General features: G+C 35.4%; 2 protein-coding genes across 5 annotated transcripts in view; one reads left to right on the top strand and one right to left on the bottom strand.

Annotated features, from left to right (window-relative positions):
* The window catches only part of LOC129746206 (mitochondrial fission 1 protein), a 318,769-nt gene extending 300,869 nt beyond the window's left edge, over positions 1-17,900 (bottom strand). Inside the window, exon 1 of the mRNA XM_055739766.1 lies at positions 17,774-17,900. The gene's annotated coding sequence lies outside the window, so the exon portion shown is untranslated. The remainder of the gene's footprint in view (positions 1-17,773) is intronic.
* Positions 1-19,456, top strand: part of LOC129746201 (uncharacterized) — a 380,075-nt gene that overhangs the window by 22,622 nt on the left and 337,997 nt on the right. The window lies entirely within an intron of this gene.

The following is a 19,456-nucleotide window of genomic DNA, read 5'->3' as shown; positions in this document are numbered from 1 at the left end:
CTCCAAAAATTTCAGTTATGGTAAAGTAGCCATAACTTCTTAAATTTTCAACCGATTTTGATAAATAACCACTTGAAATCTTAGTCTTAAATTGACATTTAAGCGCAAAAGAAAATCAGATTTTTTAAATGCTACCATCGAGTCTAAAACTTTCGTTGAAAAAAAATTTTCTCTAAAAAAAATGCGTTTTTTATAATTTTTCTTCTCATAAAGTCACTAATATCAGCAATACTGCTGGTCAAACGCAAAAACAATGTTGAGATGATCGATAGGAAATTTATTCAACTTCAATATGCAAAAGAGGGATTTCAAATTAATGCTATGCCGTCCGAGATATTTTAATCTAAGTACAAGAACTTTTTTTATTTTTTCGAAATTTCATATTTGGAGCATAACTCAAAAACGGTTATACTGAGATTTTTTTGAATTTCATTTTCGGATTCAGTGCCCGATTTTACATTGGAAATGACCTTCAGTTTACTGAGTTCAAAAATGCTGTAAACTAGTGTAATTAAAAAACATTTCAGTAGCGGAAACGTTTTATATCAATAAATTTTGATCATAAGATGTTATTATAAAAGTTTGCTAAACACATCGATTTCAGTTCAAATTATTCTTCTTTATAGCAATTTTAAGATTTTTTCTTGCAATAAAACTACGTAGAATATCAATTTGATAGACTACATCAAATTAAAGTGAATTATTTAGTTTTTATAGAAATTTAACAGTTGTTATCTCTTATATCAATTTTGAAAAAAAAAATTCAAAGAAATCTGCATAAAAAAAATTCTTCAGCTAATTTCAAATTTCAATATTTTTATTTTCCACCAAACAACTTAAGAGTTTACCTTTTCAAAAAATATTTTGAAATTTGCTCAACCTAGACTTTTAAAGTGCGTTCCTCGAAATTTGCTTTATGGGTAGATATTCTTTTTTTTCATATGTAGAAAAAACAAAAATCTTAGTCCTTTTTTTCATATTCAAAGGCAAATCTAGCAGAATTTCATTTTGATCATCCAAAATTGTCTATTTTTAGCGGAAACGTTTTATATCAATAAATTGTCTATTTACACATTACTAAAGGCTATCCAATCAGGATTGCGCAAAATAAAATCAAAGTCACTCATTTTTTTCCAAAAACGCTTAAATTTACCCACATTTTTATATGATTCGCATAACTAAAAAAGTTTTTTTTGAGCGGCTAGCCAAGCACGAATAACAACACTGGCATAAGCGTGATGTTAAAATACTTATGTCGATTATTAGAAATGTTTTTAAAATCCAAATGACGATTTTAAACACTATACAGCTAAAGTAAGCAGTTCTATGGCATTTTAATATTATTGAATACCTATAAACTATAACATAAACCATAAAAATATCATGAACAAAGACGCTCCACTCTATTGAAAGAAAATTAAGGTCCTGGAAATGGTTTCTGGATGATTTCTTAAAAATCTTGATAAATTCTAAACAACAACCGTGATAAAATCGAGCGTGAATTTGGCGAGTATTGATAAAATCGAACAGTGATAAAATCGAAAAACTACTGTATTATAGAATAAGATAAAGGGCTGAAGCCTAGGATCTAATCAATAAAACTAAAAACTAAAACGTTTATTTTCTGCGTTCCGTAAAATATTAGAATTTCGAGAATGTTTGGAAACCTTAGTTACTATTTCAAGCGTTTAATACAAAGATATTGTTTCCTCGCAAGCAAACTTCCTGGTCATTTAATTGAAACCTTCGTAATAAATTCCAGTGCTGTTGGAGAAACATGTACCTAGTTATGACACTTTCAAATCGTTTAAATATACTGAATTAAAATTGAAAGTAAAGTATACGCTGCTGATGACGTTTTTGAATATATGTAGATGTTTTGCTAGTTATCAACATTATGTGTTTTTTTTTGTTTCGATTATAGTCGTTTTACCATCTTTATGGCATTCGCGACTTTATCAACGTTGCAGTTGGCGGATCGTTATTGAAAAACTTATCCGGTACAACTGTGTTCGATGTTTACTCTTGGGCTCGAACTCGCGGACATCGGCAACATTATGTGTTAAATTGTTATATTATTAAGTTTTTTTTTAAATTTTGAAAGTTCCACTAATAGTTTTTTTATTTATAGAAAACACGTTATTTCGGAGGCGAAATAGCCCATTTAATAAGGTTTTATTTCAGTACTATTTCAAATTTTCAGTTCTTTGACAGTCTTTAGTCGTCAGATTTAGCTGAATTTCGGCATATAGCCTTCTGAATTAGAATTCTGAATTACAATTCTCTAATTCATCTTAAGCATTCAATAATTATCTGGCAAGAAGGGATAAGAAAATTGATTTTCTCTTAAATTCAGAAAATAGCGCCTTTAAATATGCAATGACTTTACGGTTGAGACATAGTTTTGGAGTTTTCTTCTTCTGACACTTATAAATTGTGAAATGATCAAAATGGACTATCACATTCTATTTTGAAATTTTGTTTGTTTTTTTCCAAGAATTAGGCCCCCGGAAGGTCTTCCTTAATTTTAAAAATATCACTTTTTTTACTTCCACGAAAATGCTTCTATTTCATCTACGGATTCAAGTATCGTTCTAACTTTTGGAACATATAAGCTTGAAGTTACACGCTGCTGTCAGAAAATGTAAAAGACGACGAGTTGCTAATTGTTTTTCAAAAAGATATGTTGAAAATAAAAAAAAAGGGATCATGTATTCCCATTCTCCCCTACTGCAAACTACGAGAAACACGTATCTGATCTTACACCAATTTTGTGACTAAAATTAGGGGAGAATGGGGATGAGAAAGACAGAATTCTGAAATTTTGTCTACTAGCCTGTAGTCATTGCATACTTAAAGGCGCATTTTTCTAATTTTAGTTAAAAGCACTTTTTGCGTTCTTTTCATCAGGTTAAATATTGATGATTTTGTGCTAAGCAATGATCAACATTTATTCAGAAGAAAAATATATTTTTTCTCACTCGAGAGATCAAGTGAACCATAACATACATTTTGGAAAACTTTTTCTTAAAAAAAATTGAGTGTTTAATATTACTTTGAAAATATGGCATTAATTAGTAAATATTATACTCTAACGATTGACATTGACTTATTGGACTTAATATTTTTATTATAATTATAAGTGATAAAAAATAGCTTCAAGTCACATGTTGCTAGATTTTTCATAGTGCAATAACTCAAAACATAATTTTTAATTTTTTTTGTTCTTGTTCTTCTGTTGTTATTGTAACTTTTTTTTTAATGTTTACAAAATTATCTTCGAAATATATCTTTTCCTAAAAGCTATTGATCTTCGTCTATAATTCTTTTTATATTCATATTTCCCTAACTATTTCCTTTTCTCTTTAAAAAAAAAGAAAAAAAAGTGTTAGGGATGAATTATCCTACAGGGTGAAAATCCCAGAAAAAAAAATTTAAAAAAAAGTGAAGTTAACTAGAAGTAAGCAAACTATTGTAAAAAACAAAACGAGTTTGGTTCCTTGAAGCCTAAAGGTATGAGCCGTTTCCAATAAAGAATTTGAAAAAAAACTAGTTCAATCTTCAATTTGTTTTGGTGTTCAGCCAGAGGCTACAAGTAATTTTTATGATCAATTTTCAACTGATAAAACATTTAAAAATTACAACCGTAAAGATCAATGAGAATGATCTAACTTATTGTTCTAAGAAATTTGGTGTCTAATTGCTCATGTTTTATTCCACGAATTTGTAGGAATATACTTTTTCAATAAATTAAGCCAACGAACGCTTAGTGGCGGAAACGTGATCAATAATTACCCTTGGAACTGTCATCGACAGTCGCTAACACTTACAAAATTCGAAATGCACTGTTTAATCCAGATTTCCTAAACCAACGCAATGACGCCTGTCTCGCCACTCGGGAAGAGAGGCTGCATACATACATATATCCCCTTATTCCAAACCAATCCGCCCAGGCTAACCACAAGTGAGGACCGAAATAGGACCAGATATTGACTTTATAATTAATGGTTTTTATAACAGTCTGGCGAAACACATTCGATACCCTTAGAGCTGAACTTCGATTGGGAACTAAATACACAGCATCCATTCGATGGCAGTGATTTCCCTTTCTTTTGGGGACAATTTTTCCCGCACCCTCGTCCTCATGGTTTGGTTCCGGATGATGACCACATCGAATTCGCACCCGTGCCACACTCTCCTCTTTGTATTGGCCGGAATCATGACTTCCTGTTGGTCTTACCTTCCTACCGAGGTCTGCGGACCAAGTATCTGGATTGGAGTGCGAATGAAAATTGCGTCTGCCATCATGGGTTTTTATGGTCGCATTTTTTGGGCGCCTGTTTTGTGGGGAGAAATTCAGCATTCGATCGGATCAGGGATGTATGTATCTATGCGAAAGGATGCTGGTAGACAATCCGGCTAAATGGCTCATTGCTAGAGCATTTAGCAGCTAGTGAGAAATCCCCTTTTGCGGCTACTCGTTTCGTTTGGTGTATGTAGTGTCATTTATGCTTACATTACTCATTGATATGGAGTTTGAGTTCGATTGTGGAAACGATGAAAGGGACGTTATGATTGTGAATAACGGGTACATCTGCAGTGCTAAAGTCATCAAGACATCTCTATCACATTGCAGATAAAAATCATTAGGTGGACTTCATACCGAGGGATTTCAAAGGGAATTTGTGTAAACACCTTACAGTACATGAAACTCATGTAAACTCGAAATGAACTTTGATTTATTCCAAGGGTTTACTCGACATTATGCAAACGTTGAAATGTGTCACAAAGAAGAGCACTATCCTTTCATAGTTTTGGCAAAAATACATTGTCAAAAACCACAATCAGCCGACGACAACAGGTTTGAAATATTTATAAGGGTGTCGTCGTCGTTTTGTTTCTCATCCCCCGAAAGCCGAAGGGTGTTGAAACCACGTTGAAACTTTTAACCCCTCCTGCCAACTTAAGACTAAATAGTTACCATCACGAGACAGGATTAATTCTCGAGACGAAATTTTGACCACGTTGTTGACGTTGGGAGCTGCGGAAGAGCGCTTGTGTCAAGTTTTCGTCAACTTTGTTTTCAGTTCCAACTATGAGGAAAATTTTCTCTCCAATAACTTCGCTTACAGCAATAATAGCAACAGTACTGAGCTGCAAGCTGCTAGCTTGCTTTATCTTAGCGCTTCCAAAAGTCGGAAGTAGCTGAAACAACGGCAACGAAAACGCGAAGCCAGAATTATGAACAATGCTATACTCAAACTTAAACTAAAACCCTGAAATGCAGTTTCATCGACTTGAATACACACCCACCCTCACACCCTTTTCATTCAGATCGCTGAAAGTTATTGTTCAAGGTCTTTATATCTCAGCACAGGAATGAACGAAAAATATGACACTCATTATAGGGTGACGAAATTATTGGTTATCGATTTTTTAATTTTTTTGAAACTGTGTTAAATATTTCAGACCTGATTCTAACTTGTTTTTCGGCCAATTAGTACAAAATTAATAGCCTTGTAACGTAACTTAAATATGATTCTTAAGCGTTCAGCTACAGTAATTCATTCTGAAGTTAATCGAATAGACATTTTTTGGGAAAGATTTCAAATGCTTGAATGATTCCACTTGGTGCATTGGTAAGCTCATGTTAAAGCTATGCTGCAGTCCGTGGCTTAGAGGATAGCCTTCAAGTCTTGTAAGCCAACGGTCATGAGATCGAATCCCGCTCATGGCATACATAGTACACCTTCTGTGGGTTGGTGGTTTTTGCATTTGTAAGATCATATCCTTGAAAGTTGTATACTTGTAGGGTTAAGTAATGAGTTGGAAAGTAGACGTAATTAAAATGATGTAGTTGTAGCTATTTTGGATTCTTAAAATATAAAACGTCGAATTTTGACGTCTTTTCAAAGGTAGCTTTTTTCTTAACCTTTTTGACAACCCACAATATTTCAGATTCCCCAAACACCTATTTTCAACTAAATCATAAAGTAAGCGCTGATGTTAGCGTGCTTTTGCCAAGCAATGATTTGTTTTAATTTTTCTTAGAAAGAACTTAGCAAGCCTTTTCCGATTCCAGTCTTGTTTTTCTCCCTTGTGTAAATATTTTTGCGTTTGAGTTTCCGGGAAAATTAAAATTTGTAATGTTTGTTTGTTTTTGAAGTGCAGTAATGAAGAGCTTTTGAAGTGTAGAATTCGGGAAATTGCTCGTATGGATGCAGAAATACGAGCTTAATCAATAAGCATCAGCAAAATGGCGCAGCTAACCTTTGTCGTGTCAAACATCTGAAACAACGATCATTTGACCTAAACGCCCATCTGATGGTCCTAACAACAAATGACGGGTTCTAGTCGATCATAAAGATTGCTTGTTTGGTGAGATCCAACCTTTTCTACTTTTTTAAACTTTAACATTGTATAATTTTCATACTTCACTATGTTCTACTCAATTTAGCAACTCGCCGTCTTTTGCATTCTCTTCGTGTAATTTCAAGTTTCTATGGTCCAAAAGTTGGGATGATACTTTAACCCGAAGACGAACTAGAAGCATTTTCGTGGAAGTAAAAAAATTACGATACATATCTTTAAAATTAAGGGAGACTTGATCCTTTATTGAAAGAGACTTCATTCTTTATTCCGGGGGCCCTAATCTTTGTAAAAAATCAAACAAAATTTCAATATAGAATGTCATTTGCCTATTTTTATCATGTTTGAACTCATCACACAATTTTTAAATGTCAGAAGATGAAAATTCCAAAACTAAATCTCAACCGTACTGTCATTGCATACTTAAAGGCGCTATTTTCTGAATTTAAGAGAAAATCAATTTTCTTACCCCTTTTGACCAGACAATTATTGGATAAATATCAGTTAATTGGATAGATATTAGTAATCTCGCAATTAGCAATGATCACGATCTATTTAGAAAAAAATATTCCTTTTCGAACTTCAGGGATCAATTGAACCCACAATGAACATTTTTGAAAACTTTGTCTGAAAAATGTTGAGAGTTTACGATTGTTTTCAAAATATGGTATTATGAAGTTCATATTACACTCATACGATTTACATATACATTGGATGGAATACACATTTTCTTATAATTTTTTCATGTCAGAATAATGATAAAAATAGAGATAAAAAACCTCCAAGTCGCATTTTGTGAAATTTTTCAAGAAAAGTTCAATAACTTAAAAAAAATATTTTGTTAAAAAGAATAACGCAAGTCCTTTCATTTTCCAGGATTGGCTAGGTGTGTAAAAAAACAAAAAAAAAAAAAGAAAAAAAGATATGAGCTAATTTTTCAAAAATGAGAAATGATTTTAGTTCAAAAAGTCGGTCTGAAATTACCTTTCTTGTAAATATTATTTTATTTCAAAAATATTACGTAATATACTCAAAATCCTGTGCAAATTGAAAGTAAATGTAAGAACAAACTGAGAAAATTCGGCGAAAATTCTGTGTTGCGTATATTAAGTATTCAGTTATCCCAAAATTTATCAAATTTCGTCAAAATTTCAAATCAACTTTTTAAAATGTTTCTACTGTGTTTAAAACAACTTTGATTGAAAAGTACGGGTTTTACTCAACTATTTTTTTCTCAATTTTCCCCAAAATTTCATATTAGTTTCTTCTTTGCGACATAAAAACGTATGTATTATTTTAGCGGATTTTTTTTTCTAAGATATTTAAGGTCAGATTTTACTCAAGAAAAAATTAAACCGTATTTGACAGCACATAACTTTTTTTTTCAACTAAAATCATATCATAGCACATAAAAGCGCATTAAATTTTTATCAGCTTTTCAAACAGAACCATTAAAAATTTGATTATGAATTTTTATATGACAAATAGTGAATAACCTTATAGAATGCTCAAAAGTAGGTACCATGTTCATCACCAGATTTTCTGTTTTTTTAAACGTGTTTTGTTGCAACTTTAATATGAAGACGCCAAACAGGGCCGTTCACTTTTTTTTAAAGTTATGGAGAAAATAATGACAGTAAATCTCTAGCTTTGCAATGATTTGTTCATGTGATTTTGGATAAATGCAAAAGGTATTTCAAGAAAATGATCAACCGAACACTTTATGTGAAATGCTTGCCAATTCGTCAGTAAACGACCAATTTTCATCGCTTTGGTTGCGTTTGATGTTAAAAAAAATATGTGTTTTCTTCAATTTAAAGCTGCTAGTGGATTTTTTGGTTATACAGTTGTCATGTTATCTTATTTCAATCGCCGTTGGGATATATTCTTATTTAATTTTTGGCATTTCGGCGAGTTGTGAAAATTCAAAGTAGAATATTTTAGAAAGAACATGAAAGTATTATAGGTGGAAAGATCAAAGCTAGAGCGCTTTGGGTAGAAGAAATTGAATAGTTGGTGAAAATGTGAGCAGGGCTTTTTGTTTTGTGAACAGCTTTTGAACTACTTGCGTGATTCTTTGCCGCTCGCCGTTTCAATATTGATAGGTTGTCATGGAGAATCTTACACAGCAAAAAAAATGTAACAATGGACGATGTTATATCGGGAAATGATGTAGTATTAGACGTAAGTTCACTCGTGTTGGGAAGAAATGGTAGAAGTTTTAACACTTGTAGCACATTTTGAAAATTTTTCCATGCAAAGATATTTTCAAGATCTTTGGGCGTTGTATTTTTTTTAAAGCACTGTTTCTATTTCAGCCGTATGTAATAGAAATATTGCTATTTTTGCATCACAGTATGCGAAAATAGAACACGTGTTGTTAAAAAAAACTTGAAGGCCGCAGATCTTGAAAATGTTTTTTCATAGTAAAGTTTTCAAAATGTGCTAAACTGCCGTTCCAAGCAAGATTCCCAAGCAACCAAAAGTCCTATAAAACGGGTACAAAAACGCTTACTCAGCCCCATCAATGATATGAAGTACGTTCTTTGCAGCACAAAATTTAAGTTCTTATTGATACTTTCAAGTTCCAAAACAAGTCTTAAGGATCTTCTTAATTCGCTTCCAGCGGCTTCTTAATTCAGCTTCAAAAAAATTGTAAAATGATCAAAAAATCTCTCTCTATCTCAACTGAACCCATGGCTTCGGTTCAAATCACCTTCTCTTGATTATTCACTGTGCTCTGTACTGGTGCCGCCATGATGCCACGCGCCGGATTCCAAACTCGACAAATTGCTCAATTGCTTCTTTCCTACATAAACTACATATATCGCATCAGAATGGTCACTCGATTACTAAATTACTTATTGAAAAAAACTTGCCTGGCTTGGGGATCGAATCCCAACCTTCGTGGTGCGAATCGAACACGCTACCACTACACCACGCCTAGATGTTGTTCTAACTGAAACTAAAACTCGAAGTGGTGATTTGATTTTGAAAGCACATCAAGGCACTATTTGTGACTTACCAAATCCCGTTTTGAGCACTTTTGTCCCCTTTATGTGACTTAAATCCCGTATAACGTACGTATAGAACACTTTTGTAACTTTCAAGTTCGTACATATAGTTCACTCATGGGAATTGGACAAAACAAGTTACATACAACGAACATATCAATCACTTTTGCAACTTTCAAGTTCATTAATGAGTACATAAAGTTCACTGAAGGGAATTGGGCAGTTGATTCTCTTTGTCAGCCAATATGTAACTAGCAATGCCTTCATTCAAGTAAATATGTGACTTTTGGTTGCTTGGGTTGTCCCATGTGGAAAAAAGTGCAAACGCGAAAAACGCGAATGAAATTTCTGCTATGTTTCCAATTTTTCTCTAAAGCTATAAATTCACCGACAGTTTTTTCGTAGTGAACAGTTCAAGTTGATCATTTTACAATGTTTTCTGTCAAAAAAATTACATTTCCTACAAAAAACAGCAAATTAGAGCCAACAATGCTCCGTGTGACACTTTTGCGAAAAATCAGAACGCATGCCGATGCCAGTTCTACGAAAAACTGTCACACGGCTACAATTTTTCTATCATTTTAAAAGCTCGTATAATTTCTATATTTCCCAAAAACTCAAGTTAAACCGTAATTTGAGAAGTACGTACTTCTTTGTTTATAAAAATGTATAGTTGAGTATGGATCCTGTAAGTAGTGCCTACCGAAAACTGTTTTGTAACATTTCTTTAAATAAAAAACTCAATGCTTCTCGCTCCTCTTTTGCCCTCTATTTTAGTGTTCTTTTTGGTGAATGACATTATATTTAACAGTTTAAACTCATCTTAAGAGAATTTTAACTTAACATTTTTCATAAAATTTTCTTCAGTTTCTAGTCTGCCATAAACATTGAGACAACCACCTTGATGAAAATTTCGTAAAGTTCAGAACAAAGTATACTTGTTTGTGTTTTTATTTGAAAGTTGATACCAAAAAAAAATGTTTCCAGAAAAAAGTGAAAATGACCCAAAAGTCACATGGGGCAGTTTTGCTTGGAACGGCACTATAAGTGTCAAAATTTCTACCATTTTTTTCCAACTTGCTCTTGCTGAACTTGCTCTTAGGGATCTGTTACAATAATACATCGAAACGAAGATTGCCAGAATTTTTCCAGCACGTATCCGGGCCGCACAAATCCGGACAATTTTATACAATAACCTGGCCAAATCCGGGTATTTGATTGCAAAAGTGACGGCCAAAAATCCGGACAACATCCGGGCAAATTTAGTCAAAACCCAGAAATTACTCAACAATTATCGAGGTAAATAAAGTTGAAAAAAAAATCTATCAAAATTCATTGACGGATTTAAAATCGTTTTTAAGACTTCCAAAAACCTACCATGATTATTTTTATAAAATTTGCACGAATTTTGAAGGCATAAATAAAAAAAAATTACAACACAATCCTTTTTTTTTTCATTTGATTTCCCAAATAAAGTGACTCTCCTGGGGTTTTCTTATGAAACTCAAAATTTGGATGCTAAATTGATATTTATCAAAATTATATTTGGGTATGGGAGAGTGGGGAATCATGGGCCACTTTTTTTCGTTGTTCCATAACTTCTTTATTATAGAAGATAAAATAAAAATAAAATATTGTATGGTTTTCTACATTTTCAAGGAATCATAAGGTAGTTTTTGTTAAATTTTTAATAAGTTATTTTCCCCTAATCTGACTGTTTTTAAAAAAGCAATATTTTTTTGATTTTGAAAAATGGTGGGGAATCGTGGGCCACTAAATCCAAATTGACCAAATAAAATGCAAAATTCATGAGTTGACCCAAAACTGTAATTTCATAATTCACTTCGTTATTTTAAAGCAATTTCAGATAATGAAATAAAAAAAGAGAGCTGTGTAAGATTGAATAGATTCCAAAACCTGGCTCGCGAATGTTTTGCAAAATTCCTTATATAAGATGGACAAAATATTTTTCAAAACTCTTCATTTGGCATAAGAAAACTTTATAGATAGGAAAAACGTATTTTAAGTTCTGAATGTGTATAAAAACATAAAAATATAGGTGGTTAAAGATGTGTGGCCCACGATTCCCCACAAGCTATGATTTGCAAATTGATTGCGTTTGTGTGACTTATTGATGTTTCATCGAAAATTCCTTTTCCACGTGAAAGATCATGACAAAACTAAGGTCATAAGCGTATGAGCATATTTTTGTTATGAACTTTAGGTTCCCCATCGAGACGATTAGCGGGTGTATTTTTAATTATGAAAGTAAATTTCTCTAACTTTTTTTAACTTGATAAATCAAAGATGCATATGATGCGTATTTAAGTCAACAACATATAGAAATATATGCTTACGCGAAGCGACGACGATGACAATTGGTTCGAGATTTTTATCTCAACACACATCTGAGATATTAAAAGTGGCCCACGTTTCCCCATGGCCCACGATACCCCACTCTCCCCTACCATTATGGGAGAGTGGGGAATCATGGGCCACTTTTTTTCGTTGTTCCATAATTTCTTTATAATAAAAGATAAAATGAAAATAAAAAATGATATGGTTTTCTACATTTTCAAGGTATCATGAGGTATTTTTTTTTAATTTTTAATAAGTCATTTTTCCCGAATTCTGACTGTTTGAAAAAAAGTAATATTTTTTGGATTTTGAAAAATGGTGGGGAATCGTGGGCCACCAAATCCAAAATGACCTAATAACATGCAAAGTTTATGAGTTGACCCAAAACTGTGATTTCCTAATTCATTTCGTTATTTAAAAGCAATTTCAGATGATGAAATAAAAAAGAGAGCTGTGTATGATCGCATAAATTCCAAACCCTGGCTCGCGAACGTTTTGGCAAAATTTTTTATATAGAATGGACAAAATATTTTTCATAACTCTTCATTTGGCATAAGAAAACTTTACAGATAGGTAAAACGTATTTTAAGTTCCGAATGTGTTTAAAAACATAAAAATATATGTGATTCAAGATGTGTGGCCCACGATTCCCCACAAGCTATGATTTGCAAATTGGTTGCGTTTGTGTGACTTATTGGTGTTTCATCAAAAATTCCTTTTCATTGTGAAAGATCATGACAAAACTAAGATCATAAGCGTATGAGCATATTTTCGTTATGCACTTTAGGCTCCCCATCGATGAAAATAGCGGGTGTTTTTTTAATTATGTAAGTAAATTTTTCTAACTTTTTATAGCTCGATAAATAAAAGAAGCATATGAAGCGTATTTCAGTCAACAACATATAGAAATATATGCTCACGCAAAGCGACGACGATGACAGTTGGTTTGGGATTTTTATCTCAACACACATCTGAGATATTAAAAGTGGCCCACGTTTCCCCATGGCCCACGATACCCCACTCTCCCCTACTATTTTTTTCATATTTTACCATTTTGTTTTTTTATATATGTTTATGCGATTTTCAAACTGTTGTTGAGTACCTATGTATATTTCTACATATATTTATACTGCAGGATTTAACGATTTATGATCTTGAAAACATTGAAATAGAAGCAAAACTATTATGATTTGACGATTTTAAATATTTTAGAATACACAAAACCATCGAATGATTGAATATTTTGTTCAAAACCTGACATAAATATTACTTTATTGACATCTAAAATTATTTGGAGAAAGATTCCACCAGGAGCATCATTGAAATCACATGATTGAATTGCAAATCCCTAAAGATGGAACTGTTAACGTGATTATCTAACAAACTGTGTAAAAGTTAGCGTTTAGGAGTTCAACTGTTTATCAAGAAATTGATTACAGAGACGTTTTTTCGATAATCACAATAATATCCTACTGAGAGCACTAGTAAAGAAGTTATTCTTGGAAAAGATCATCAAAGATTGATAAAACAAAAATAGTTTTACTCAATCTTTTCGGAAGCTGGCAACTTGTGCGATTAGCTGGGAAAAGTCGACGAGCGCGGGCGAATAAATGAGTAAGAGGTGTTGATTTCAGGTTCTCGAGGGGGGCCATACACCGAAAAGGAGGGAGCGAAAAGTTTGGTGTCATCGTTAAATTTGCATAAGACTCCGAGAGCCAAGTTTTGGTTCCATTATTGCTCTAAACTTGAAGCGGGTTTTCCGGGGTGTTGGCCTGAGGAAGGTGGGACAACGGGATCAAAAGTTTTGTTCCCTCTTTCGAAACACTTACAATGTTGTCATCGTGGATTCCCGGGCGTCTTTCCTTGGTGCGCAACCTGTGGTTTTGTGGTTTCAAGATTTTCACTGCTGATGGTGACAGGGAAAGTTTTGTGAATTATTTTCGTTCACCGGGTTGATCTTTTCCGGTGTTTACAGCAGGAATATTTCCTGATCCAAATTTGCATAGAAATTAAGTGTAGAGTTAGATGAAGCGGTATAATCTTGATCCACGTTTTAGCACAGCTTTGGCCAGGAAAACTATTTTAATTAACCGAACAACTACAATGATGTGCTTTGTTTGGCTCAAAGTTAGTACAAGGATTATTATCTGAGATATGCATTCGATTTTTTTTATTGCTATTTGTGATTTGAAATAATGTTTTCTATATCATAGGAATATATAATCAGTTGCCAGCTGGCCAGGTTTATACACGGATACCGGAATATCTGTTGTAAATTAGCCCACCTGATTGACCCGTTCCAAAATATACCTACATCGATACACGCAATAAATTAATTCCCTAACATTTCACACGAAGCCATATTTTGTGATTTGGAACAATGTTTTCATATGAATTTAGAATCCACACCTTTCCGGATAACTTTCTCAGATCACAGACACAAAATCATCAAGATGACCAATAGCTTTATAGAGATGTGCCTAAAAATGGAATGAATTTGTAAATTTGAACTCTATCTCAAATCCATGCGTCAAAGAAAGACTAATATCGACCATCTTTTGGGTTCCTCAACTGTTGACACGCGAAAGACTTGAAAACGGCACCCCATCAGCAGGATCCGTGAAGAGGTCCAATCTTCTTTTAATATTAATAGAGATGCTGGGCGAGGCGAGGACAAACATATGCAGGATCATATGGGCTGACCTTTTCTCCCTTCATTTTCCTCCAACTCCAATGGGAATCATTCTTGACCGATTTCCCGAGTCATAGATGAGACACTCTGTGACATCATAACCATAACCAACGAGATGTTGTTGTTGATGATGATGATGGACAATGGCTGGCTGGCCGGACTTGTTGGAGAAAATATGGGGACGAAGGCCATCTTTTCACCACCCGCTGTGCTAGTCCCCCCGAAAAGCTCCTTGATGCGTGAGGGCGAAGGCGTCGAACCGATGAGATGGTAATCATCCTCATCGTTCCACAGCAGAACAAGATTGTTGATACCTACTCCTAGTGCTGCTGCCTAGGAGGAGTGATTCTGTTTGCTGACCAAGTGACACAAACAAGCACAAGACACGTGCTCGAGGACCAGTGAATTGGAAGACAATTGTGGCTTTCCGGTTTGAATCCGGTTCTGAAGGGTATGCAAAGAAAAGGACATTCGAAGCATCCGATAATGGTTATGGCTTTCATGGCCATCGATGGACATATCTGAATGATTTATGGATGGCCTTATCTGTGTCTAACGATGTTCTGTAGATTCTTATGGAATGCTTTGCCGGTGAGGTTGACGAAACTGGTGTAGATGAATAAAGCTTTTTATTTTAATATACAGCATCATTTCGTTTCAAAACATGTCTTATTATGACATATTTTCTAAGATAACCGAAACATATCAACATCATTTAAAGATGCCCTATAACCAGTACAATGGAGGGCAGTTTAGGAAATGGTGACACAATTACAGAGCCTATAAGTATGAAATTAAACGTACACAAATATGCTCCCATGAAAATTTCGCTCCAATTTCTCGATTAGTTATCGAAATATTTAAACAAAATGTATGAGTGACCTCCTTCACACTTTTTATTGTTTTGTATGTGTTTATTTTGAATAGAGGGAAGGCTCTTAAACCATCGGAGAAACATTTCTTGTGTTCAAATACTCTCACATGCCAAATTTGGTTACGTTTGCCTTATTAATTCTCGAGTTACGCTATCAAATTTGTATTGGAGCTCCTCCCTCTTACCTATGTCCTAAATACACTCCCATGCAAAATTCTGTTCCATTTGCTCGATTGCATGATTGTTACCATATCATATTTGGCTCCATTTGTTAAATAAATTCTTGGTTAGTGCAAAACAATTGTTTGGGAGCATCCCCTTTCTTTAACTTTATTCCTAATTGAAGTGAAAGGAGTCTCTAATGAGCATATAACCATTACTCGTATTCAAATGTCCTCACATGACAAATTTGTTTCTATTAACTTGATTAGCTCTCGAGTTATGCAAAAAATTGTAAAGGAGCCCCCCTCTCTCGTTCCTATCATTCCAATGCACAGTGGTGCAGAACATCAATCTAGCTGTACGAAATTGAAAGCGCTCAGGAATGAAGAGATAGACATCCGATGTCTTCAGCAACATTGTTCAGTTTTACATGAAGCATATTCTTGTATCAAAATTTTTTTCGGGGGGTCCACCGATAATGAAATAAAAATGCTAACTTTTTTGTTATTCACATTAAGGCTTTGATATCTTCGACAATGTTGTTTATCTGAATAAGTTTGTTGAATATGTCAAAGTCCTATCACATCACCCTCAGGAGTTACCTACCTATCTAAGGGTCCGGCGCCGATTGACCGACGCATATGACTAGATAAAAGATCTCCACTACTGGCGATCCGGAGCCAGCGTCTTCACTTGCTGTCAGCCAAGGTTCTCGTCAACAGTGCGGATTTCAGCGGCTAGACTTCGCCGCCACGAGCTTTTGGGCCTGCCTCTTCTTCGATGCCCATCTGGATTCCAGTCAAGCGCCTCTCTGCAAATCTCGTTTACATCTCTTCGCAGCGTGTACCCAATCCATCTCCACTTACGTTCCCGAATCTCGATATCTAGCGCCTTTTGATGACACCGGCGATGAAGTTAAACGTTTGAGATCCAGTTGCCAGGCCACCAAGCGTGGATGATGTTCCGCAGGCAGCGATTCACAAAAACTTGCAGTTTTCGCGTGGTCACCGCATATGTGCACCAAGTTTCACACCCGTACAGCAATACGGATTTGACGTTTGAGTTGAAGATTCGGATCTTAGTTCGTAGAGAGATCTAGCGTGACCGCAAGATGTTTCGGAGACTCGCAAACGCAAATCGGGCTTTTCTGATCCGGGTTTCGATGTCCTTCTTGGTACCACCATCAGGCGTTATCTGGCTACCAAGATATTGGAAGCACTCCACTTTCTCAACCTGTTGTCCAGCTACCACGAAATCGGAACGATTTTCTGTGTTGATTTCCATCGACTTGGTTTTTTCGACATTCCTGCTGCCTTGGAGCTTTCGGTGAGGTCATCGAGTTTGCTCTGCATGTCTTGTTGTGTTTGAGCGAGCAAAACAATATCGTCTGCCAGGTCAAGGTCGTTCAGTTGCTCCATTGATGGATTCCACGGCAATCCTCGGTTTGGTCTATAGTCAATCGATCCAGTCAAGATCTCATCCATTACGATGAGAAAAAGCAGCGGTGACAAAATACATCCTTGTCTCACCCCAGCTGTTACCGGGTTAGGTTCGGACAAGACACCGTCGTGCAAGACTTTGCACGAAAATGCCTCGTACTGTGCTTCGATGAGATGGACTAGTTTCTCTGGGACCCCTCGTCGTCTTAGAGCAGCCCAGATGTTTTCGTGGTTCAGTGGGTCAAATTATTTTTCAAAATCAACGAACACCAGCAGAAGAGATTTCTGGAATTCGTTGATTTGTTCCAGTTTTATTCGTAGCGTTGTGATGTGGTCCACACATGATCGTCCGAATCGGAGTCCAGCTTGTTGCCGTGGAGTGTAGCGTCGATTTTCTCCTGTATCCTGTTCAGGATCACTTTGCAGAGTACTTTGAGAGTTGTACAGATCAAAATTATGCCTCGCCAGTTACCGCACTCGGTCAGGTATCCTTTCTTTGGGACCTTCACAAGGATACATTGCTTCCAGTCGGCCGGGAATGTTGCAGTATCCCAAATGTCAGCGAAAAGACGGTGCATCATTTGTGCTGAAAAGGCAGGGTCGGCAGGAATGCAATCGATTCCAGGCGCTTTGTTGGATTTCATGTCCTTGATTGCCGCTTCTATTTCAGCCAGCGAGTTGACGCCATTAATGCGACTTACTGTGGGCGCCTCGAGCTGCGGGTTGTTTTGGCCATCGCTATTTGTAACACGGAAAAGTTGTTCAAAATGCTCAGTCCAACGCTTGAGCTGATCTGTTCGATCTGTCAGCAGCTGACATGATCGGTCTTTCAGCGGCATTCTTGCATTAGTCCTTGCACCACTAAGGGCTGTCCCAACGGTAGATGCAAAACACGGTTTTCGACCACGCTAAAACATTTCGGCTGGCACCGGTGGCGTAAATTGCTGTTTTAGCACAGTTTTCGATTTCAAAATTCCCAACAGTTATACGCCTTTGTTCCAAATTCATGCAAATTTGGAACAGGATTTCAAAATATACGACAGACCGATTAAGTTCACGGTGAGAAAATTTTAGCCAACAATGATTTCTTTCACACATGTTTGGGTAACATTGGGTGTGATAATAATTTCTTTTCTAGATATTATTTGAATGTTTTTATTCGCTTCAACCACCCTATACGTAACATAAATTGAGAATAGATGTTAATAAAAACCATATCAAGTATAAATAATAGATGTGACATTATTCTCGATTTTATAAATAAATAAGAAGCTTTTCATTAGGGCTCGACGAATTAGTTAATCCAGTCAGCGTTCTAAAATTTGAAAAAAAATAAACGAAAAGAAAATTTTAATACTTTTTCGATGAGGTAAAATAAATGTTTATTGTTATTGTTAATATTGAGAGATTTTTAGTTTCGTGTGGATTGCTCGGAGTTTTCGTCAATATCAGCATATTTTTCTGTATCCATACATAAATTTGCAAATAGTGAAACAAGTTTTTGTCCAACAAAAATGTCGACAAATCAAGGGAAAATTTCCTTAGACTTTGGGATAAACATTTCTCGTTTCCTTTTCAATGTCAGCAAGAACTTGAAAAAATATATTTCATTTTAACAAAACTTTATTCCATTGATTCAAAGTAATTTGATTGAATTAATTGAAGAATTGTTTCAATTGACCTTTTTTCCTCGTTGTGTAGTCATTTTTGCTTTTGAATTAATGAAATCCTGGTAGAATAGTTGAAATCATTGTTCTGTCAAAAAGAATATTCGTAGAATTAATTTTAAGACAATTAACCGTGAAACTCATAACTTATGCAATTTTTCTAATAAAATGGGTTTTTTCTTCTCAATTATTGAGTGTCTGCTATGAAAGTGTTTCCGTTTTAAATTTGCTCCTACACCGGTGGGGAGTGGGTGTTTTAGCCGATTCTAAAATTTCAAATTTTGCTAAAACTGGTATACTTAAAACCAATATTTACGCCTGAACCGTTGCAGGTGCTCTAAGGCGGCGAGAAATATCATATAATAATCGGATATCTCCAATGGCGGCGGCTCTTTCTCCCTCTTCGGCTAGGGAGTTTGTCCAGGCTCTCTTGTCTCGTCTACAAGCTCGTTTCACTGCCTTTTCCAGCTCCGCATATCGTAAGCGGGCGGCTGCTTTGGCTGACCCGGTACTTACCTGCTCAATTCCGACTTTCGCCTTTCTCCGATCATCGATCATCCTCCAGGTGTCATCCGACATCCATTCACTTCGTCTTCCACAAACTTTACCTAGAGTACCATGGCTCATTGTAATGAAGGCATTCTTGATTCTAAACCACTGTTCTTCGACTGTTCCGTCTGTCGGCAATTCAGAGGCTCGGGATTCAAGCTGTTCAACGTACGCTCTTTTCACCTCTGGATTCTCCAACCGGCGGACGTCGTATCGACATCCAACTTTCTCCTCGCGCCGCTGGACACGCGCGACTCTCAGTCGCATCTCATCAAGAACGAGGTGATGGTCAGATGCAATGTCTGCGCTTCGTGTGTTGCGGACATCAAGAA

This window comes from Uranotaenia lowii, chromosome 2 (assembly GCF_029784155.1).
Source record: "Uranotaenia lowii strain MFRU-FL chromosome 2, ASM2978415v1, whole genome shotgun sequence".
In the NCBI taxonomy this organism is placed as follows: domain Eukaryota; kingdom Metazoa; phylum Arthropoda; class Insecta; order Diptera; family Culicidae; genus Uranotaenia; species Uranotaenia lowii.
This window is presented reverse-complemented; position numbering and strand designations above follow the sequence as displayed.